Raw genomic sequence first — 22308 nt, forward strand, 5'->3', positions numbered from 1 at the left:
TTTCACTGCAGCACTGAGACAGAGAGCAGCTTCTGTCTGAGCTTTCACTGCAGCACTGAGACAGATAGCAGCTTTTTTCTGAGCTTTCACTGCAGCACTGAGACAGAGCAGCTTCTCTCTGAGCTTTCACTGCAGCATTGAGACAGGGAGCAGCTACGGTCTGAGCTTTCACTGCAGCACTGAGACAGAGAGCAACTTCTGTCTGAGCTTTCACTGCAGCACTGAGACAGAGAGCAGCTTCTGTCTGAGCTTTCACTGCAGCATTGAGACAGAGAGCAGCTTCTGTCTGAGCTTTCACTGCAGCTTTGAGACAGATAGCAGCTTCAGTCTGAGCTTTCACTGCAGCACTGAGACAGAGCAGCTTCTCTCTGAGCTTTCACTGCAGCACTGAGACAGAGAGCAGCTTCGGTCTGAGCTTTCACTGCAGCATTGAGACAGAGAGCAGCTTCTGTCTGAGCTTTCACTGCAGCTTTGAGACAGATAGCAGCTTCTGTCTGAGCTTTCACTGCAGCACTGAGACAGAGAGCTGCTTCTGTCTGAGATTTCACTGCAGCATTGTGACAGAGAGCAGCTTCTGTCTGAGCTTTCACTGCAGCATTGAGACAGAGAGCTGCTTCTGTCTGAGATTTCACTGCAGCATTGAGACAGGGAGCAGCTACGGTCTGAGCTTTCACTGCAGCACTGAGACAGAGAGCAACTTCTGTCTGAGCTTTCACTGCAGCACTGAGACAGAGAGCAGCTTCTGTCTGAGCTTTCACTGCAGCATTGAGACAGAGAGCAGCTTCTGTCTGAGCTTTCACTGCAGCTTTGAGACAGATAGCAGCTTCAGTCTGAGCTTTCACTGCAGCACTGAGACAGAGCAGCTTCTGTCTGAGCTTTCACTGCAGCACTGAGACAGAGAGCAGCTTCGGTCTGAGCTTTCACTGCAGCATTGAGACAGAGAGCAGCTTCTGTCTGAGCTTTCACTGCAGCTTTGAGACAGATAGCAGCTTCTGTCTGAGCTTTCACTGCAGCACTGAGACAGAGAGCAGCTTCTGTCTGAGCTTTCACTGCAGCACTGAGACAGAGAGCAGCTTCTGTCTGAGCTTTCACTGCAGCACTGAGACAGAGAGCAGCTTCTGTCTGAGCATTCACTGCAGCATTGAGACAGAGAGCAGCTTCTGTCTGAGCTTTCACTGCAGCACTGAGACAGAGAGCAGCTTCTGTCTGAGCTTTCACTGCAGCATTGAGACAGAGAGCAGCTTCTGTCTGAGCTTTCACTGCAGCTTTGAGACAGATAGCAGCTTCTGTCTGAGCTTTCACTGCAGCACTGAGACAGAGAGCAGCTTCTGTCTGAGCTTTCACTGCAGCACTGAGACAGAGAGCAGCTTTTTTCTGAGCTTTAACTGCAGCACTGAGACAGAGAGCAGCTTCTGTCTGAGCTTTCACTGCAGCATTGAGACAGAGAGCAGCTTCTGTCTGAGCTTTCACTGCAGCACTGAGACAGAGCGCAGCTTCTGGCTGAGCTTTCACTGCAGCACTGAGACAGATAGCAGCTTCTGTCTGAGCTTTCACTGCAGCACTGAGACAGAGAGCAGCTTCTGTCTGAGCTTTCACTGCAGCACTGAGAGAGAGAGCAGCTTCTGTCTGAGATTTCACTGCAGCATTGAGACACAGAGCAGCTTCTGTCTGAGCTTTCACTGCAGCACCGAGGCACAGAGCAGCTTCTGTCGGAGCTTTCACTGCAGCACTGAGACAGAGAGCAGCTTCTGTCTGAGCTTTCACTACAGCATTGAGACAGAGAGCAGCTTCTGTCTGAGCTTTCACTGCAGCATTGAGATAGAGAGCAGCTTCTGTCTGAGCTTTCACTGCAGCACTGAGACAGAGAGCAGCTTCTGTCTGAGCTTTCACTGCAACACTGAGACAGAGAGCATCTTCTGTCTGAGCTTTCACTGCAGCACTGAGACAGAGAGCAGCTTCTGTCTGAGCTTTCACTGCAGCATTGAGGCAGAGAGCAGCTTCTGTCTGAGCATTCACTGCAGCACTGAGACAGAGAGCAGCTTCTGTCTGAGCTTTCACTGCAGCACTGAGACAGAGAGCAGCTTCTGTCTGAGCTTTCACTGCAGCATTGGGACAGAGAGCAGATTCTGTCTGAGATTTCACTGCAGCACTGAGACAGAGAGCAGCTTCTGTCTGAGCGTTTACTGCAGCATTGAGACAGAGAGCAGCTTCTGTCTGAGCTTTCGCTGCAGCACCGAGACAGAGAGCAGCTTCTGTCTGAGCTTTCACTGCAGCATTCAGACAGAGAGCAGCTTCTGTCTGAGCTTTTACTGCAGCATTGAGACAGAGAGCAGCTTCTGTCGGAGCTTTCACTGCAGCACTGAGACAGAGAGCAGCTTCTGTCTGAGCTTTCACTGCAGCACTGAGACAGAGAGCAGCTTCTGTCTGAGCTTTCACTGCAGCATTGAGACAGGGAGCAGCTTCTGTCTGAGCTTTCACTGCAGCACTGAGACAGAGAGCAGCTTCTGTCTGAGCTTTCACTGCAGCATTGAAACAGAGAGCAGCTTCTGTCTGAGCTTTCACTGCAGCACTGAGACAGAGAGCAGCTTCTGTCTGAGCTTTCACTGCAGCACTGAGACAGAGAGCAGCTTCTGTCTGAGCTTTCACTGCAGCTTTGAGACAGATAGCAGCTTCTGTCTGAGCATTCACTGCAGCACTGAGACAGAGAGCTGCTTCTGTCTGAGATTTCACTGCAGCATTGAGACAGAGAGCAGCTTCTGTCTGAGCTTTCACTGCAGCATTGAGACAGAGAGCTGCTTCTGTCTGAGATTTCACTGCAGCATTGAGACAGGGAGCAGCTACGGTCTGAGCTTTCACTGCAGCACTGAGACAGAGAGCAACTTCTGTCTGAGCTTTCACTGCAGCACTGAGACAGAGAGCAGCTTCTGTCTGAGCTTTCACTGCAGCATTGAGACAGAGAGCAGCTTCTGTCGGAGCTTTCACTGCAGCTTTGAGACAGATAGCAGCTTCAGTCTGAGCTTTCACTGCAGCACTGAGACAGAGCAGCTTCTGTCTGAGCTTTCACTGCAGCACTGAGACAGAGAGCAGCTTCGGTCTGAGCTTTCACTGCAGCATTGAGACAGAGAGCAGCTTCTGTCTGAGCTTTCACTGCAGCTTTGAGACAGATAGCAGCTTCTGTCTGAGCTTTCACTGCAGCACTGAGACAGAGAGCAGCTTCTGTCTGAGCTTTCACTGCAGCACTGAGACAGAGAGCAGCTTCTGTCTGAGCTTTCACTGCAGCACTGAGACAGAGAGCAGCTTCTGTCTGAGCATTCACTGCAGCATTGAGACAGAGAGCAGCTTCTGTCTGAGCTTTCACTGCAGCACTGAGACAGAGAGCAGCTTCTGTCTGAGCTTTCACTGCAGCATTGAGACAGAGAGCAGCTTCTGTCTGAGCTTTCACTGCAGCTTTGAGACAGATAGCAGCTTCTGTCTGAGCTTTCACTGCAGCACTGAGACAGAGAGCTGCTTCTGTCTGAGATTTCACTGCAGCATTGAGACAGAGAGCAGCTTCTGTCTGAGCTTTCACTGCAGCATTGAGACAGAGAGCTGCTTCTGTCTGAGATTTCACTGCAGCATTGAGACAGGGAGCAGCTACGGTCTGAGCTTTCACTGCAGCACTGAGACAGAGAGCAACTTCTGTCTGAGCTTTCACTGCAGCACTGAGACAGAGAGCAGCTTCTGTCTGAGCTTTCACTGCAGCATTGAGACAGAGAGCAGCTTCTGTCTGAGCTTTCACTGCAGCTTTGAGACAGATAGCAGCTTCAGTCTGAGCTTTCACTGCAGCACTGAGACAGAGAAGCTTCTGTCTGAGCTTTCACTGCAGCACTGAGACAGAGAGCAGCTTCGGTCTGAGCTTTCACTGCAGCATTGAGACAGAGAGCAGCTTCTGTCTGAGCTTTCACTGCAGCTTTGAGACAGATAGCAGCTTCTGTCTGAGCTTTCACTGCAGCACTGAGACAGAGAGCAGCTTCTGTCTGAGCTTTCACTGCAGCACTGAGACAGAGAGCAGCTTCTGTCTGAGCTTTCACTGCAGCACTGAGACAGAGAGCAGCTTCTGTCTGAGCATTCACTGCAGCATTGAGACAGAGAGCAGCCTCTGTCTGAGCTTTCACTGCAGCACTGAGACAGAGAGCAGCTTCTGTCTGAGCTTTCACTGCAGCATTGAGACAGAGAGCAGCTTCTGTCTGAGCTTTCACTGCAGCTTTGAGACAGATAGCAGCTTCTGTCTGAGCTTTCACTGCAGCACTGAGACAGAGAGCAGCTTCTGTCTGAGCTTTCACTGCAGCACTGAGACAGATAGCAGCTTTTTTCTGAGCTTTCACTGCAGCACTGAGACAGAGCAGCTTCTCTCTGAGCTTTCACTGCAGCATTGAGACAGGGAGCAGCTACGGTCTGAGCTTTCACTGCAGCACTGAGACAGAGAGCAACTTCTGTCTGAGCTTTCACTGCAGCACTGAGACAGAGAGCAGCTTCTGTCTGAGCTTTCACTGCAGCATTGAGACAGAGAGCAGCTTCTGTCTGAGCTTTCACTGCAGCTTTGAGACAGATAGCAGCTTCAGTCTGAGCTTTCACTGCAGCACTGAGACAGAGCAGCTTCTCTCTGAGCTTTCACTGCAGCACTGAGACAGAGAGCAGCTTCGGTCTGAGCTTTCACTGCAGCATTGAGACAGAGAGCAGCTTCTGTCTGAGCTTTCACTGCAGCTTTGAGACAGATAGCAGCTTCTGTCTGAGCTTTCACTGCAGCACTGAGACAGAGAGCTGCTTCTGTCTGAGATTTCACTGCAGCATTGTGACAGAGAGCAGCTTCTGTCTGAGCTTTCACTGCAGCATTGAGACAGAGAGCTGCTTCTGTCTGAGATTTCACTGCAGCATTGAGACAGGGAGCAGCTACGGTCTGAGCTTTCACTGCAGCACTGAGACAGAGAGCAACTTCTGTCTGAGCTTTCACTGCAGCACTGAGACAGAGAGCAGCTTCTGTCTGAGCTTTCACTGCAGCATTGAGACAGAGAGCAGCTTCTGTCTGAGCTTTCACTGCAGCTTTGAGACAGATAGCAGCTTCAGTCTGAGCTTTCACTGCAGCACTGAGACAGAGCAGCTTCTGTCTGAGCTTTCACTGCAGCACTGAGACAGAGAGCAGCTTCGGTCTGAGCTTTCACTGCAGCATTGAGACAGAGAGCAGCTTCTGTCTGAGCTTTCACTGCAGCTTTGAGACAGATAGCAGCTTCTGTCTGAGCTTTCACTGCAGCACTGAGACAGAGAGCAGCTTCTGTCTGAGCTTTCACTGCAGCACTGAGACAGAGAGCAGCTTCTGTCTGAGCTTTCACTGCAGCACTGAGACAGAGAGCAGCTTCTGTCTGAGCATTCACTGCAGCATTGAGACAGAGAGCAGCTTCTGTCTGAGCTTTCACTGCAGCACTGAGACAGAGAGCAGCTTCTGTCTGAGCTTTCACTGCAGCATTGAGACAGAGAGCAGCTGCTGTCTGAGCTTTCACTGCAGCTTTGAGACAGATAGCAGCTTCTGTCTGAGCTTTCACTGCAGCACTGAGACAGAGAGCAGCTTCTGTCTGAGCTTTCACTGCAGCACTGAGACAGAGAGCAGCTTTTTTCTGAGCTTTAACTGCAGCACTGAGACAGAGAGCAGCTTCTGTCTGAGCTTTCACTGCAGCATTGAGACAGAGAGCAGCTTCTGTCTGAGCTTTCACTGCAGCACTGAGACAGAGCGCAGCTTCTGGCTGAGCTTTCACTGCAGCACTGAGACAGATAGCAGCTTCTGTCTGAGCTTTCACTGCAGCACTGAGACAGAGAGCAGCTTCTGTCTGAGCTTTCACTGCAGCACTGAGAGAGAGAGCAGCTTCTGTCTGAGATTTCACTGCAGCATTGAGACACAGAGCAGCTTCTGTCTGAGCTTTCACTGCAGCACCGAGGCAGAGAGCAGCTTCTGTCGGAGCTTTCACTGCAGCACTGAGACAGAGAGCAGCTTCTGTCTGAGCTTTCACTACAGCATTGAGACAGAGAGCAGCTTCTGTCTGAGCTTTCACTGCAGCATTGAGATAGAGAGCAGCTTCTGTCTGAGCTTTCACTGCAGCACTGAGACAGAGAGCAGCTTCTGTCTGAGCTTTCACTGCAACACTGAGACAGAGAGCATCTTCTGTCTGAGCTTTCACTGCAGCACTGAGACAGAGAGCAGCTTCTGTCTGAGCTTTCACTGCAGCATTGAGGCAGAGAGCAGCTTCTGTCTGAGCATTCACTGCAGCACTGAGACAGAGAGCAGCTTCTGTCTGAGCTTTCACTGCAGCACTGAGACAGAGAGCAGCTTCTGTCTGAGCTTTCACTGCAGCATTGGGACAGAGAGCAGATTCTGTCTGAGATTTCACTGCAGCACTGAGACAGAGAGCAGCTTCTGTCTGAGCGTTTACTGCAGCATTGAGACAGAGAGCAGCTTCTGTCTGAGCTTTCGCTGCAGCACCGAGACAGAGAGCAGCTTCTGTCTGAGCTTTCACTGCAGCATTCAGACAGAGAGCAGCTTCTGTCTGAGCTTTTACTGCAGCATTGAGACAGAGAGCAGCTTCTGTCGGAGCTTTCACTGCAGCACTGAGACAGAGAGCAGCTTCTGTCTGAGCTTTCACTGCAGCACTGAGACAGAGAGCAGCTTCTGTCTGAGCTTTCACTGCAGCATTGAGACAGGGAGCAGCTTCTGTCTGAGCTTTCACTGCAGCACTGAGACAGAGAGCAGCTTCTGTCTGAGCTTTCACTGCAGCATTGAAACAGAGAGCAGCTTCTGTCTGAGCTTTCACTGCAGCACTGAGACAGAGAGCAGCTTCTGTCTGAGCTTTCACTGCAGCACTGAGACAGAGAGCAGCTTCTGTCTGAGCTTTCACTGCAGCACTGAGACAGAGAGCAGCTTCTGTCTGAGCATTCACTGCAGCACTGAGTCAGAGAGCAGCTTCTGTCTGAGCTTTCACTGCAGCACTGAGACAGAGAGCAGCTTCTGTCTGAGCTTTCACTGCAGCATTGAGACAGAGAGCAGCTTCTGTCTGAGCATTCACTGCAGCACTGAGACAGAGAGCAGCTTCTGTCTGAGTTTTCTCTGCAGCACTGAGACAGAGAGCAGCTTCTCTCTGAGCTTTCACTGCAGCACTGAGACAGAGAGCAGCTTCTGTCTGAGCTTTCACTGCAGCACTGAGACAGAGAGCAGCTTATGTCTGAATTTTCACTGCAGCACTGGGACAGAGAGCAGCTTCTTTCTGAGCTTTCACTGCAGCACTGAGACAGAGAGCATCTTCTGTCTGAGCTTTCACTGCAGCATTGAGACAGAGAGCATCTTCTGTCTGAGCTTTCACTGCAGCATTGAGACAGAGAGCAGCTTCTGTCTGAGCATTCACTGCAGCACTGAGACAGAGAGCAGCTTCTGTGAGCTTTCACTGCAGCATTGAGACAGAGAGCAGCTTCTGTCTGAGATTTCACTGCAGCACTGAGACAGAGAGCAGCTTCTGTCTGAGCTTTCACTGCAGCATTGAGACAGAGAGCAGCTTCTGTCTGAGCTTTCACTCCAGCACTGAGACAGAGAGCAGCTTCTGTCTGAGCTTTCACTGCAGCATTGAGACAGAGAGCAGCTTCTGTCTGAGCTTTCACTGCAGCATTGAGACAGAGAGCAGCTTCTGTCTGAGATTTCACTGCAGCACTGAGACAGAGAGCAGCTTCTGTCTGAGGTTTCACTGCAGCAGTGAGACAGAGAGCAGTTTCTGTCTGAGCTTTCAATGCAGCACTGAGACAGAGAGCAGTTTCTGTCTGAGCTTTCACTGCAGCATTGAGACAGAGAGCAGCTTCTGTCTGAGCTTTCACTGCAATACTGAGACAGAGAGCAGCTTCTGTCTGAGCTTTCACTGCAGCATTTGAGACAGAGAGCAGCTTCTGTCTGAGCTTTCACTGCAGCACTGAGACAGAGAGCAGCTTCTGTCTGAGCTTTCACTGCAACACTGAGACAGAGAGCAGCTTCTGTCTGAGCTTTCACTGCAGCATTTGAGACAGAGAACAGCTTCTGTCTGACCTTTCACTGCAGCACTGAGACAGAGAGCAGCTTCTGTCTGAGCTTTCACTGCAGCACTGAGACAGAGGGCAGCTTCTGTCTGAGCTTTCACTGCAGCACTGAGACAGAGAGCAGCTTCTGTCTGAGCTTTCACTGCAGCATTGAGACAGAGAGCAGCTTCTGTCTGAGCTTTCACTGCAGCACTGAGACAGAGAGCAGCTTCTGTCTGAGCTTTCACTGCAGCACTGAGACAGTGAGCAGCTTCTGTCTGAGCTTTCACTGCAGCATTGAGACAGAGAGCAGCTTCTGTCTGAGCTTTCACTGCAGCACTGAGACAGAGAGCTGCTTCTGTCTGAGCTTTCACTGCAGCACTGAGACAGAGAGCAGCTTCTGTCTGAGCTTTCGCTGCAGCACTGAGACAGAGAGCAGCTTCTGTCTGAGCTTTCGCTGCAGCACTGAGACAGAGAGCAGCTTCTGTCTGAGCTTTCACTGCATCACTGAGACAGAGAGCAGCTTCTGTCTGAGCTTTCACTGCAGCATTGAGACAGAGAACAGCTTCTGTCTCAGCTTACACTGCAGCACTGAGACACTGAGCAGCTTCTGTCTGAGCTTTCACTGCAGCACTGAGACAGTGCAGCATCTGTCTGAGCTTTCACTGCAGCACTGAGACAGAGAGCAGCATCTGTCTGAGCTTTCACTGCAGCATTGAGACAGAGAGCAGCTTCTGTCTGAGCTTTCACTGCAGCACTGAGACAGAGAGCAGCTTCTGTCTGAGCTTTCACTGCAGCACTGAGACAGAGAGCAGCTTCTGTCTGAGCTTTCACTGCAGCACTGAGACAGAGAGCAGCTTCTGTCTGTGTTTTCATGCTGCCCCGTTGGTCACATACACAGTGTTTTCAAACTGCGGCCTGGTTACGTGATCGCTGATTTTCCTCTGCACCGTGACCGTATTAATTCACCAACTTCAACATCTGCACTCGTTAATGTGGGAAAGCTTTGTGCTGTTTATGTTTGTGTGATATGACGGGATGGGGATCAGGAAGGGGTGGGTATCGAATTGGTCATGGAAAGATGCAATAGTCAAACACTGTGGATAATGCCATTCACTTGCAAAACGATATCCATGGGGCAGCAGAATGGACAGGGAAGAGGCAGCTGGAAAATAAAACAGAGAGATGTGAGGTGATGGATTTTCACAAAAGTTACAGGGAGAGAGTGTACGGAAATAATGAAGAGTGCCCACAATGTCTGGACTTGCACATAGATAGCATATGTAGATAGCCGTATTCAACGAGATAGGAATTCTAAAATCAGATGTGCTCTTACCCTTCCCAAAAATGGCAGTTCATCCAAATCCATGAAGATTTTTACAGGCAGTATATGTCTATGTGCACTCTAAGCACAGCTCCCTGAAGGACGACGGAAAGGCTGTCAGCAACAGGCTCACACCAGGTGGAACAGAAGCGAGATTCACTGCAGATCCCTTTGAATTGTTCGGCTGAATCGGTGTGTGGGTATCGTTTTGCTGAAGGCGACATTCGTAGAAATAAGGCACCACGCAGGAAAACATATTTTAAAATGACATCACCAGAAACCAGACACGCCTGCTCGTGTGATTATAAACGCAACATGACTCCGTGAGTAGATAGAGAGCAGATATACACCAGCACTCTGACCGTAACTCCGACAGACCCCAGCGAAGATGCAGAAAGCGCTGTTCCTGGTGCTTGTACTTCTAGTGCTGCCTCAGCACAATCCTACTGGAGTGAAAGCAAGCAAGAAAGGAAGTAAGAATCTGTAAATTTCGCCAATACAAAAGCAGCTGGAGTTCATACAGCTTAATTTTAAATCGATTGCATTTTCTTGAAGTGTAATGGTTTGATTGGTTAAGAGATTGTGAGATTCGAAAACAAACTGAAGAATTCACTCCAAGCTATCTCCTTCAGTAATTCTCTGGTGGTTTCCTGACTGTCTGAGTGCTTCGTGAGGCTTGTTGGTGTTGGGATCTGATCCACACAGGCCAATATTGAAAACAGAAATTACTGGGCGGGGTGACGTTGCTGAATCTCAATGGGACCATTGATCTGGATAGAAAACCTTAAAATTGTCCTCATTGCCTTATTCACACTTGCTGCTCCCGATCACTGACATCTGATACAGATTGTGAGAGTGTGGACTGTGTGTGAGGATAGAGTCAGGGTCTCCTTCAGGCCCTTTCTCCCCACACTAATTGTCTAGTCTCAGATGTAGAAATGGGGAATTAGAAGCGAGGCTGAAGTTTTCTATTGCAAAAGTCCCCAGACAGGTGGGACCTTTTCATTATGAGATGTGGTATAGTTACTGAACGCGCAATCCCGAGAAACGGGTTTCCAATTCTTCCACGGCAGGCGATGGAATTTGAATCTTATCAGCATTATGAAATCATTGTCGCTGCTTTTAAAACCCATCTGGTTGAGTCATCTCCTGGGCCGCACTGGCCGACCCGTGACTCCAGACCAACTTGAATGGTCTGGCAAGGCCCTCAGCAACTAAGTGCAGGGGATGGGAAACAAATGCTGGTCGTGCCAACAATGCCCATATCACACGGAAGAATAAAGCAAAAAGAAAAATATCAATGGGTAGAGCGTTAAAAATAGATTGAACCAGATGCATTCAGCTGGATTAACTCTGCCCCTTACATAATAATGTGGGGGGTGAGAAGGTGGATTAAATAAATATGACAAGGGGTGAAATGATTCATTGTCAATAACTGGGGCCAGTTTTTGTCTAAATTGGGAGTTGATGAATGTTTGTGGTTTGAGGTCACAGCCCAGTGCACGGAGCTGAGCACTGCGGAATACTCCACTGTTGTGGTTGGTGTCCCAGTCCAGTACATGGAGCTGAGCACTGCGGGAATGCTGCACTGTTGTGGTTGGTGTCCCAGTCCAGTACATGGAGCTGCGCACTGAGGGAATGCTCCACTGTTGTGGTTGGTGTCCCAGTCCAGTACATGGAGCTGAGCACTGCGGGAATGCTGCACTGTTGTGGTTGGTGTCCCAGTCCAGTACATGGAGCTGAGCACTGCGGGAATGCTGCACTGTTGTGGTTGGTGTCCCAGTCCAGTTCACGGAGCTGAGCACTGCGGGAGTGCGGCACTGTTGTGGTTGGTGTCCCAGTCCAGTACATGGAGCTGAGCACTGCGGGAATGCTGCACTGTTGTGGTTGGTGTCCCAGTCCAGTTCACGGAGCTGAGCACTGCGGGAGTGCGGCACTGTTGTGGTTGGTGTCCCAGTCCAGTACATGGAGCTGAGCACTGCGGGAATGCTGCACTGTTGTGGTTGGTGTCCCAGTCCAGTGCACGGAACTGAGCACTGCGGGAGTGCTCCACTGTTGTGGTTGGTGTCCCAGTCCAGTACATGGAGCTGAGCACTGCGGGAATGCTGCTCTGTTGTGGTTGGTGTCCCAGTCCAGTACATGGAGCTGAGCACTGCGGGAATGCTGCACTGTTGTGGTTGGTGTCCCAGTCCAGTACATGGAGCTGCGCACTGAGGGAATGCTCCACTGTTGTGGTTGGTGTCCCAGTCCAGTACATGGAGCTGAGCACTGCGGGAATGCTGCACTGTTGTGGTTGGTGTCCCAGTCCAGTACACGGAGCTGAGCACTGCGGAATACTCCACTGTTGTGGTTGGTGTCCCAGTCCAGTACATGGAGCTGAGCACTGCGGAATACTCCACTGTTGTGGTTGGTGTCCCAGTCCAGTACATGGAGCTGAGCACTGCGGGAATGCTGCACTGTTGTGGTTGGTGTCCCAGTCCAGTACATGGAGCTGAGCACTGCGGGAGTGCGGCACTGTTGTGGTTGGTGTCCCAGTCCAGTACATGGAGCTGAGCACTGCGGAATACTCCACTGTTGTGGTTGGTGTCCCAGTCCAGTACATGGAGCTGAGCACTGCGGAATACTCCACTGTTGTGGTTGGTGTCCCAGTCCAGTACATGGAGCTGAGCACTGCGGGAATGCTGCACTGTTGTGGTTGGTGTCACAGCCCAGTGCATGGAGCTGAGCACTGCGGGAATGCTGCACTGTTGTGGTTGGTGTCCCAGTCCAGTGCATGGAGCTGAGCACTGCGGGATGGCGGCACTGTTGTGGTTTGATGTCCCAGTCCAGTACATGGAGCTGAGCACTGCGGGAGTGCGGCACTGTTGTGGTTTGATGTCTCGCACCAGTGCACGGAGCTGAGCACTGCGGGAATGCTGCACTGTTGTGATTGGTGTCCCAGTCCAGTACATGGAGCTGAGCACTGCGGGAATGCTGCACTGTTGTGATTGGTGTCCCAGTCCAGTACATGGAGCTGAGCACTGCGGGAATGCTGCTTTCTTGTGGTTTGATGTCCCGCACCAGTGCACGGAGCTGAGCACTGCGGGAATGCTCCACTGTTGTGGTTGGTGTCCCAGTCCAGTACATGGAGCTGAGCACTGCGGGAATGCTGCACTGTTGTGGTTTGATGTCTCGCACCAGTGCATGGAGCTGAGCACTGCGGAATGCTGCACTGTTGTGGTTGGTGTCCCAGTCCTGTACATGGAGCTGAGCACTGCGGGAGTGCGGCACTGTTGTGGTTTGATGTTCCGCACCAGTGCATGGAGCTGAGCACTGCGGGAATGCTGCACTGTTGTGGTTGGTGTCCCAGTCCTGTACATGGAGCTGAGCACTGCGGGAATGCTGCACTGTTGTGGTTTGATGTCTCGCACCAGTGCATGGAGCTGAGCACTGCGGGAATGCTCCACTGGTGTGGTTGGTGTCCCAGTCCAGTACATGGAGCTGAGCACTGCGGGAGTGCGGCACTGTTGTGGTTTGATGTCCCGCACCAGTGCACGGAGCTGAGCACTGCGGGAATGCTGCACTGTTGTGGTTGGTGTCCCAGTCCAGTACATGGAGCTGAGCACTGCGGGAATGCTGCACTGTTGTGGTTTGATGTCCCGCACCAGTACATGGAGCTCAGCATTGCGCAAGTGCTGCATTGTTGTGGGTTGAGATCACACACCAGCGCACGGCGCTCAGCACTGCGGGAATTCTGCACTGTTGTACATTGATGTTCCACTCCAGGATATGGAGCTCAGCACTGCGGGAGTGCGGCACTGTTGTGTCTTCATGTTTCACTCAAGTACTTAGAGTTCAGCACTGCGGGAGTGCTGCACTGTTGGGGGTTGATGTTTCACTACTGTACATGTAGCTCAGCACTGCGAGAACGCTACACTGTTGTGGATTGATGTTCCACTGTGTCACTGCTGCATTGTTGTGGATTGATGTCTCACAGTGGGAGCGCTGCATTGTTGTGGATTGATGTCTCACTCCAGTACATGGGGCTCAGCACTGCGGGAGCGCTGCATTGTTTTTTATTGATGTCTCACTCCAGCACATGGGGCTCAGCACTGTGTGACTGCTGCATTGTTGTGGGCTGATATTCCACTGCAAAGATGGGGCTCAGCACTGCGGAAGTGTGGTGTTCTGGAGGAAGCAGCAAATGGTTACCCTGTCGACCTCTTCCTCGGAGAGGGAATATATAGGTTATGCTGTGGTTATTCTGTGTGGAGCTGGGGTTCTCGCATTGTTCTGCACCAACATCACTCTCTGCACGAAGGCAAACAGAAACTCTACATCCGTCACATCTAATTTTCTATTTTGTGAGATATTCTGTGAAATGACTGACCGCACTGTTTTTGGAGTAAACATTGTTGGTCCTTGAGTAAACGTCCCTTGTCACTGAAACTGTTTTGATTCTTTGGGTGCTGCGAACAGTTCTCTAAATATAAGTTTTATTCTCTGTGTTCCTGAATAGTGGGGGTGGTGTTCTCCATCCTGAGGCAACGCACAGAGATGCTCTGCAGTTCAGAGAGAAAACCAACAGACCGGAGAGGGGGAGTGAGGGAGTAGGATTGAACACAGCAGGAAGTGGGACAGAGGGAGTGAGTGAATCTGCGCAGACTGGCGGGTGGGAGGGAGTCTGTGTAGGACAGGAAGTGGAATGGAGGGACCGGTTGCGTATTGGCCAGGGAGTGTGAGAGAGGGAGTAATTCTGCAGACATCAGAGAGTTAGAAAGACAAAATCTGTCTAGGGCAGAAAGTGGGAGGTCGATATTGAGCGAGGATCACTTTAAATCATAGAGAGGGAGGGAAATTATTCTGTGCAGTTCAGTGAGTAGGAGGGAGGAGCGGAGTCTGTAGAAGACGTTGTGTGGGAGACAGGGCGGGTGTGAGTCTGTACAGGAAAAGGAGAGGGTGGGAGGGAAGGAATTCGTTTGTACACAACCAAGAGGTGGAGGGATGGAGTCAGTTTGTACAGGCCAGGAGGTGGGCGGAGGGAGTGTGTTTGTACAGACCAGGATGTGGAGGGAGGGAGTGAGTTTGTACAGACCAGAAGGTGGAGAGAGGGAGTGCGTTTGTACAGACCAGAAGGTGGAGAGAGGGAGTGCGTTTGTACAGACCAGGAGGTGGAGAGAGGGATTGACTTAGTACAGACCAGGTGGTGGACGGAGGGAGTCAGTTTGTACAGACCAGAAGGTAGAGAGAGGGAGCTGGAGGGAGTGAGTTTGTGCAGACCATGACGTGGAGGGAGGGAGTGAGTTTGTGCAGACCAGCAGGTGGAGGGAGGGAGTTTGTGCAGACCAGGAGGTGGAGGGAGGGAGTTTGTACAGACCAGGATGTGGTGTGAGTGAGTTTGTGCCGACCAGGAGGTGGAGGGAGGGAGTTTATGCAGACCAGGAGGTGGAGGGAGGGGGGGGTTGTACAGACCAGGAGGTGGAGTGAGTGAGTTTGTACAGACCAGGACGTGGAGGGAGGGAGTTTGTATCAGACCAGGAGGTGGAGGGAGGGAGATTGTGCAGACCAGGGGGTGGAGGGAGGGTGTTTGTATCAGACCAGAAGGTGGAGAGAGGGAGTGCGTTTGTACAGACCAGGTGGTGGAGGGAGGGAGTGAGTTTGTACAGACCACGAGGTGGATACAAACTCCATGAGGTGGAGGGAGTGAGTTTGTACAGACCAGGAGGTGGTGTTAATGAGTCTGTACAGACCAGGACGTGGAGGGAGGGAGATTGTGCAGACCAGGAGGTGGAGGGAGGGAGTGAGTTTGTGCAGACCAGCAGGTGGAGGGAGGGAGTTTGTGCAGACCAGGAGGTGGAGGGAGGGAGTTTGTACAGACCAGGATGTGGTGTGAGTGAATTTGTGCCGACCAGGAGGTGGAGGGAGGGAGTTTATGCAGACCAGGAGGTGGAGGGAGGGGGGGGGTTGTACAGACCAGGAGGTGGAGTGAGTGAGTTTGTACAGACCAGGACGTGGAGGGAGGGAGTTTGTATCAGACCAGGAGGTGGAGGGAGGGAGATTGTGCAGACCAGGGGGTGGAGGGAGGGTGTTTGTATCAGACCAGAAGGTGGAGAGAGGGAGTGCGTTTGTACAGACCAGGTGGTGGAGGGAGGGAGTGAGTTTGTACAGACCACGAGGTGGAGAGAGTGACTTTGTACTCACCAGTAGGTGGAGGGAGGGAGTATGTATCAGACCACGAGGTGGAGGGAGTGTGCTTGTGCAGACGAGGAGCTGGAGGGAGTGAGTTTGTGCAGACCATGACGTGGAGGGAGGGAGTTTGTGCAGACGAGGAGGTGGAGTGAGTGAGTTTCTGCAGACCAGGACCTGGAGGGAGGGACTTTGTATTCTGATACAAACTCCATGAGGTGGAGGGAGTGAGTTTGTACAGACCAGGGGGTGGTGTTAATGAGTTTGTACAGACCAGGACGTGGAGGGAGGGAGATTGTGCAGACCAGGAGGTGGAGGGAGGGAGTGAGTTTGTGCAGACCAGCAGGTGGAGGGAGGGAGTTTGTGCAGACCAGGAGGTGGAGGGAGGGAGTTTGTACAGACCAGGATGTGGTGTGAGTGAGTTTGTGCAGACCAGGAGGTGGAGGGAGGGAGTTTATGCAGACCAGGAGGTGGAGGGAGGGGGGGGGGGTTTGTACAGACCAGGAGGTGGAGTGAGTGAGTTTGTACAGACCAGGACGTGGAGGGAGGGAGTTTGTATCAGACCAGGAGGTGGAGGGAGGGAGATTGTGCAGACCAGGGGGTGGAGGGAGGGTGTTTGTATCAGACCAGAAGGTGGAGAGAGGGAGTGCGTTTGTACAGACCAGAAGGTGGAGAGAGGGAGTAACTTTGTACAGAGCAGGTGGTGGACGGAAGAATGAGTCTGTACAGACCAGAAGGTAGAGAGAGGGAGTGTTTGTACAGACCAGGAGGTGGAGGGAGGGAGTTTGTACAGACCAGTAGTTGGAGGGAGGGAGTTCGTACCGACCAGGAGGTGGAGGGAGAGAATTTGTACTGACCAAGAGGTGGAGGCAGTGAGTTTGTTCAGAGCAGGAGGTGGAGGGAGTAAGTTTGTACAGACCAGGGGGTGGAGGGAGAGAGTTTGTATCAGACCAGGAGGTGGATGGAGTGAGTTTGTGCAGACAAGGAGGTGGAGGGAGGGGCAGTTTGTACAGACCAGGAGGTGGAGGGAGTGAGTTTGTGCAATCCAGGATGTGGAGGGAGGGAGTTTGTACAGACCAGGATGTGGAGGGAGTGAGTTTGTATAGACCAGGAGGTGGAGGGAGGCAGTGAGTTGGTGCAGACCAGGAGATGGAGGGAGTGAGTTTGTGCAGACCATGACGTGGAGGGAGGGAGTTTGTGCAGACTAGGAGGTGGAGTGAGTGAGTTTCTACAGACCAGGACCTGGAGGGAGGGACTTTGTTTTCTGATACAAACTCCATGAGGTGGAGGGAGTGAGTTTGTACAGACCAGGAGGTGGTGTTATTGAGTTTGTACAGACCAGGACGTGGAGGGAGGGCGATTGTGCAGACCAGGAGGTGGAGGGAGGGAGGGAGTTTGTGCAGACCAGGAGGTGGAGGGAGGGAGTTTGTGCAGACCAGGAGGTGGAGGGAGGGAGTTTGTACAGACCAGCATGTGGTTTGAGTGAGTTTGTGCAGACCAGGAGGTGGAGGGAGGGAGTTTATGCAGACCAGGAGGTGGAGGGAGGGGGGGTTTGTACAAACCAGGAGGTGGAGTGAGTGAGTTTGTACAGACCAGGACGTGGAGGGAGGGAGTTTGTATCAGACCAGGAGGTGGAGGGAGGGAGATTGTGCAGACCAGGAGGTGGAGGGAGGGTGTTTGTATCAGACCAGAAGGTTGAGAGAGGGAGTGCGTTTGTACAGACCAGAAGGTGGAGATAGGGAGTAACTTTGTACAGAACAGGTGGTGGACGGAAGAATGAGTCTGTACAGACCAGAAGGTAGAGAGAGGGAGTGTTTGTACAGACCAGGAGGTGGAGGGAGTGCGTTTGTACAGACCAGGGGGTGGAGGGAGGGAATTTTAACAGACCAGGAGGTGGAGGTAGTGAGTTTGTACAGACCAGGAGGTGGAGGGAGTTAGTTTGTACAGACCAGGAGGTGGAGGGAGTGAGTTTGTATCAGACCATGAGGTGGAGGGAGTGAGTTTGTGCAGACCAGGAGGTGGAGGGAGGGGGAGTTTGTACCGACCAGGAGGTGAATGAGTCAGTTTGTACAAACCAGGACGTGGAGGGAGGGATTTTTTACAGACAAGGAGGTGGAGGAAGTGAGTTTGTATCAGACCAGGAGGTGGAGGGAGTGAGTTTGTGCAGACCAGGAGGTGGAGGGAGGGGGCGTTTGTACAGACCAGGAGGTGGAGTGAGTGAGTTTGTACAGACCAGGAGGAAGAGGGAGTGAGTTTGTATCAGACCAGGAGGTGGAGGGAGTGAGTTTGTACAGACCAGGAGGTGGAGGGAGGCAGTGAGTTGCTGCAGACCAGGAGATGGAGGGAGTGAGTTTGTGCAGACCATGACGTGGAGGGAGGGAGTTTGTGCAGACTAGGAGGTGGAGTGAGTGAGTTTCTACAGACCAGGACCTGGAGGGAGGGACTTTGTATTCTGATACAAACTCCATGAGGTGGAGGGAGTGAGTTTGTACAGACCAGGAGGTGGTGTTGTTGAGTTTGTACAGAGCAGGACGTGGAGGGAGGGAGATTGTGCAGACCAGGAGGTGGAGGGAGGGAGTGAGTTTGTGCAGACCAGGAGGTGGAGGGAGGGAGTTTGTGCAGACCAGGAGGTGGAGGGAGGGAGTTTGTACAGACCAGGGGGTGGAGGGAGGGAGTTCGTACCGACCAGGAGGTGGAGGGAGAGAATTTGTACTGACCAGGAGGTGGAGGGAGTGAGTTTGTTCAGAGCAGGAGGTGGAGGGAGTAAGTTTGTTCAGACCAGGGGGTGGAGGGAGAGAGTTTGTATCAGACCAGGAGGTGGAGGGAGTGAGTTTGTGCAGACAAGGAGGTGGAGGGAGGGGGAGTTTGTACAGACCAGGAGGTGGAGGGAGTGAGTTTGTGCAATCCAGGATGTGGAGGGAGGGAGTTTGGACAGACCAGTAGGTGGAGGGAGGGAGTTTCTACAGACCAGGAGGTGGAGGGAGGGAATTTTAACAGACCAGGAGGTGGAGGTAGTGAGTTTGTACAGACCAGGAGGTGGAGGGAGTTAGTTTGTACAGACCAGGAGGTGGAGGGAGTGAGTTTGTATCAGACCATGAGGTGGAGGGAGTGAGTTTGTGCAGACCAGGAGGTGGAGGGAGGGGGAGTTTGTACCGACCAGGAGGTGAATGAGTCAGTTTGTACAAACCAGGACGTGGAGGGAGGGATTTTGTACAGACAAGGAGGTGGAGGAAGTGAGTTTGTATCAGACCAGGAGGTGGAGGGAGTGAGTTTGTGCAGACCAGGAGATGGAGGGAGGGGGAGTTTGTACAGACCAGGAGGTGGAGTGAGTGAGTTTGTACAGACCAGGAGGAAGAGGGAGGGAGTTTGTATCAGACCAGGAGGTGGAGGGAGGGTTGTTTGTACAGACCAGGAGGTGGAGGGAGTGAGTTTGTGCAATCCAGGATGTGGAGGGAGGGAGTTTGTACAGACCAGTAGGTGGAGGGAGGGAGTTTGTACAGACCAGGAGGTGGAGGGAGGGAATTTTAACAGACCAGGAGGTGGAGGTAGTGAGTTTGTACAGACCAGGAGGTGGGGGAGTTAGTTTGTACAGACCAGGAGGTGGAGGGAGTGAGTTTGTATCAGACCATGAGGTGGAGGGAGTGAGTTTGTGCAGACCAGGAGGTGGAGGGAGGGGGAGTTTGTACCGACCAGGAGGTGAATGAGTCAGTTTGTACAAACCAGGACGTGGAGGGAGGGATTTTGTACAGACCAGGAGGTGGAGGGAGTGAGTTTGTGCAGACCAGGAGGTGGAGGGAGGGGGTGTTTGTACAGACCAGGAGGTGGAGTGAGTGAGTTTGTACAGACCAGGAGGAAGAGGGAGTGAGTTTGTATCAGACCAGGAGGTGGAGGGAGTGAGTTTGTACTGACCAGGAGGTGGAGGGAGGGAGTGAGTTGGTGCAGATTAGGAGATGGAGGGAGTGAGTTTGTGCAGACTTGGAGGTGGAGGGTGTGAGTATGTACAGACCAGGAGGTGGAGGGAGGGAGTGAGTTTGTGCAGACCAGGAGGAGGAGGGAGTGAGTTTGTGCAGACCAAGATGTGGAGGGAGTGAGTTTGTGCAGACCAGGAGGTGGAGGGAGGGAGTTTGTACAGAACAGGAGGTGGTGTGAGTGAGTTTGTACAGACCATAACGTGGAGGGAGGGAGTTTGTATCAGACGAGAAGGTGAAGGGAGTGAGTTTGTGCAGACCAGGAGGTGGAGGGAGGGAGTTTGTACCAGACCAGTAGATGGAGGGAGTTAGTTTGTATAGACCAGGACGTGGAGCGAGTGAGTTTGTACAGACCAGGAGGTGGAGGGAGTGAGTTTGTACAGACCAGGAGGTGGAGGGAGTTAGTTTGTACAGACCAGGAGGTGGAGGGAGTGAGTTTGTATCGGACCATGAGGTGGAGGGAGTGAGTTTGTGCAGACCAGGAGGTGGAGGGAGGGGGAGATTGTACCGACCAGGAGGTGAATGAGTCAGTTTGTACAAACCAGGACGTGGAGGGAGGGATTTTGTACAGACCACGAGGTGGAGGGAGTGAGTTTGTATCAGACCAGGAGGTGGAGGGAGTGAGTTTGTGCAGACCAGGAGGTGGAGGGAGGGGGAGTTTGTACAGACCAGGAGGTGGAGTGAGTGAGTTTGTACAGACCAGGAGGAAGAGGGAGTGAGTTTGTATCAGACCAGGAGGTGGAGGGAGTTAGTTTGTACAGACCAGGAGGTGGAGGGAGGGAGTGAGTTGGTGCAGACCAGGAGATGGAGGGAGTGAGTTTGTGCAGACCAGGAGGTGGAGGGAGTGAGTATGTACAGACCAAGAGGTGGAGGGAGGGAGTGAGTTTGTGCAGACCAGGAGGTGTAGGGAGGGAGTTTGTGCAGACCAGGATGTGGAGGGAGTGAGTTTGTGCAGACCAGGAGGTGGAGGGAGGGAGCTTGTACAGAACAGGAGGTGGTGTGAGTGAGTTTGTACAGACCAGGACGTGGAGGGAGGGAGTTTGTATCAGACGAGAAGCTGAAGGGAGTGAGTTTGTGCAGACCAGGAGGTGGAGGGAGGGAGTTTGTACCAGACCAGTAGGTGGAGGGAGTGAGTTTGTACAGACCAGGACGTGGAGGGAGGGAGTTTGTATCAGACGAGAAGCTGAAGGGAGTGAGTTTGTGCAGACCAGGAGGTGGAGGGAGGGAGTTTGTACCAGACCAGTAGGTGGAGGGAGTGAGTTTGTACAGACCAGGACGTGGAGGGAGTGAGTTTGTACAGACCAGGAGGTGTAGGGATGGAGTTTGTACAGAACAGGAGGTGGTGTGAGTGAGTTTGTACAGACCAGGACGTGGAGTAAGGGAGTTTGTATCAGACGAGAAGGTGAAGGGAGTGAGTTTGTGCAGACCAGGAGGTGGAGGGAGGGAGTTTGTACCAGACCAGTAGGTGGAGGGAGTGAGTTTGTACAGATCAGGACGTGGAGGGAGTGAATTTGTACAGACCAGCAGGTGGAGGGAGTGAGTTTCTACAGAGCGGGAGGTGGCGGGAGTGAGTGAGTTTGTGCACAACAGGAGGTGGGGAGACGGAGTGAGTTTATTCAAGTCTTGGGGTGTGAGGCTGTAATCTGTAGAATATTATTATATACCACAAACGTAATGTTGCTGCTTTGTGCCGAGTGTGTCCCTGTCAGGCTGATAGATTCTGCTTTCTGTTTTCTCATTGTTCTCCATCAGACTGAACAACCCGTAATTAGTTCCTTCATCATGTTTTCTTTTACTTTTAGAGTATTATATTCCAAAACATCGGCTGAAAGCCGTGGCCAGATACAGTGATCCGCCAATCACTGAGAAGATGGCACGTGACTGTCTCCCTTCCCGAAACGATGATGGGTCAAAATCGGATTGAAGGTAAAGATGTATGATCCAGTGAGGGGCGACCATCAACCCGGGATCTCCATGTTCTCACTGAAAGGAAGCTTCTTTCCTGGAAAACAGGCTAATTGATTACTTCACTCCTCTAACACCTGACCTTGTATTCCTGCTGTCTGGATAATGGCCTGTAATCAGAAATAAATCTTACTGCATTGGTCACTGCTTCATGTCTTGTTAACCCTCAGGATCAGGCTGTCTGTAGCGAAGGTGTCCGGTTTGAATTGAGGCTGGGCACAGATGTGAACATTCCAGAGAAAGGATGGGGAGGTCAGTGCAAATGGTCTGAGATAAGATAGGGGGCAACATCATCACAATATCAGCTCTCTGACCATTTACATGCAAGGATGTCTCACAAGTACTGGGCTATGGAGAACGGGCTGGGGGTCTGGAAGTGATAGAAGGTAACCATGGAAATGGTTCTGGAGCTCGGCAATTTATTCAGAAAATAGGGAAGGGATTTAGTGGGTGAGTAAGAAGATGGTGAAGTGATTCCTAAGCTGAGATCATAATTCAGGGGATGGTGCAGGAGATCAGAGTGTGGAGGAATTGTTGAGTGGGTGCTGAGGTTTGCATTCACTTTTCAGGGCACCGCGGATGTTTTGAGGACGCCACAAAAGTTTTCCGGGAACCGTTCACGGTTTCTAGACGCCATGGTGTGTTTCACAACACGGATAAGGGTCTCTAGGCGCCATGGAAAGGTTCAGGGCACCGTGAAGGGTTTCAAGGCCCCATGGAAGGATGCAGGGCACCCTGACGGGTGTTCAGGCGCAATGGAGGGGTTCAGGGCACCGGAAGACCATAAGACATAGGATCGGAAGTAAGGCCATTCGGCCCATCGAGTCC

At 52.0% G+C, this 22308-nt stretch overlaps 1 long non-coding RNA gene across 1 annotated transcript; it reads left to right on the forward strand.

The window, feature by feature from the left end:
• Positions 1–9760: 9760 nt before the first annotated feature.
• LOC140399760 (uncharacterized) lies at positions 9761–21622 on the forward strand. Its single transcript, XR_011937854.1, has 2 exons — positions 9761–9855; positions 21318–21622. It is a non-coding gene; the product is annotated as an uncharacterized lncRNA (long non-coding RNA).
• The last annotated feature ends 686 nt before the right edge of the window (positions 21623–22308 follow it).

Source organism: Scyliorhinus torazame, chromosome 23 (assembly GCF_047496885.1).
Source record: "Scyliorhinus torazame isolate Kashiwa2021f chromosome 23, sScyTor2.1, whole genome shotgun sequence".
In the NCBI taxonomy this organism is placed as follows: Eukaryota; Metazoa; Chordata; class Chondrichthyes; order Carcharhiniformes; family Scyliorhinidae; genus Scyliorhinus; species Scyliorhinus torazame.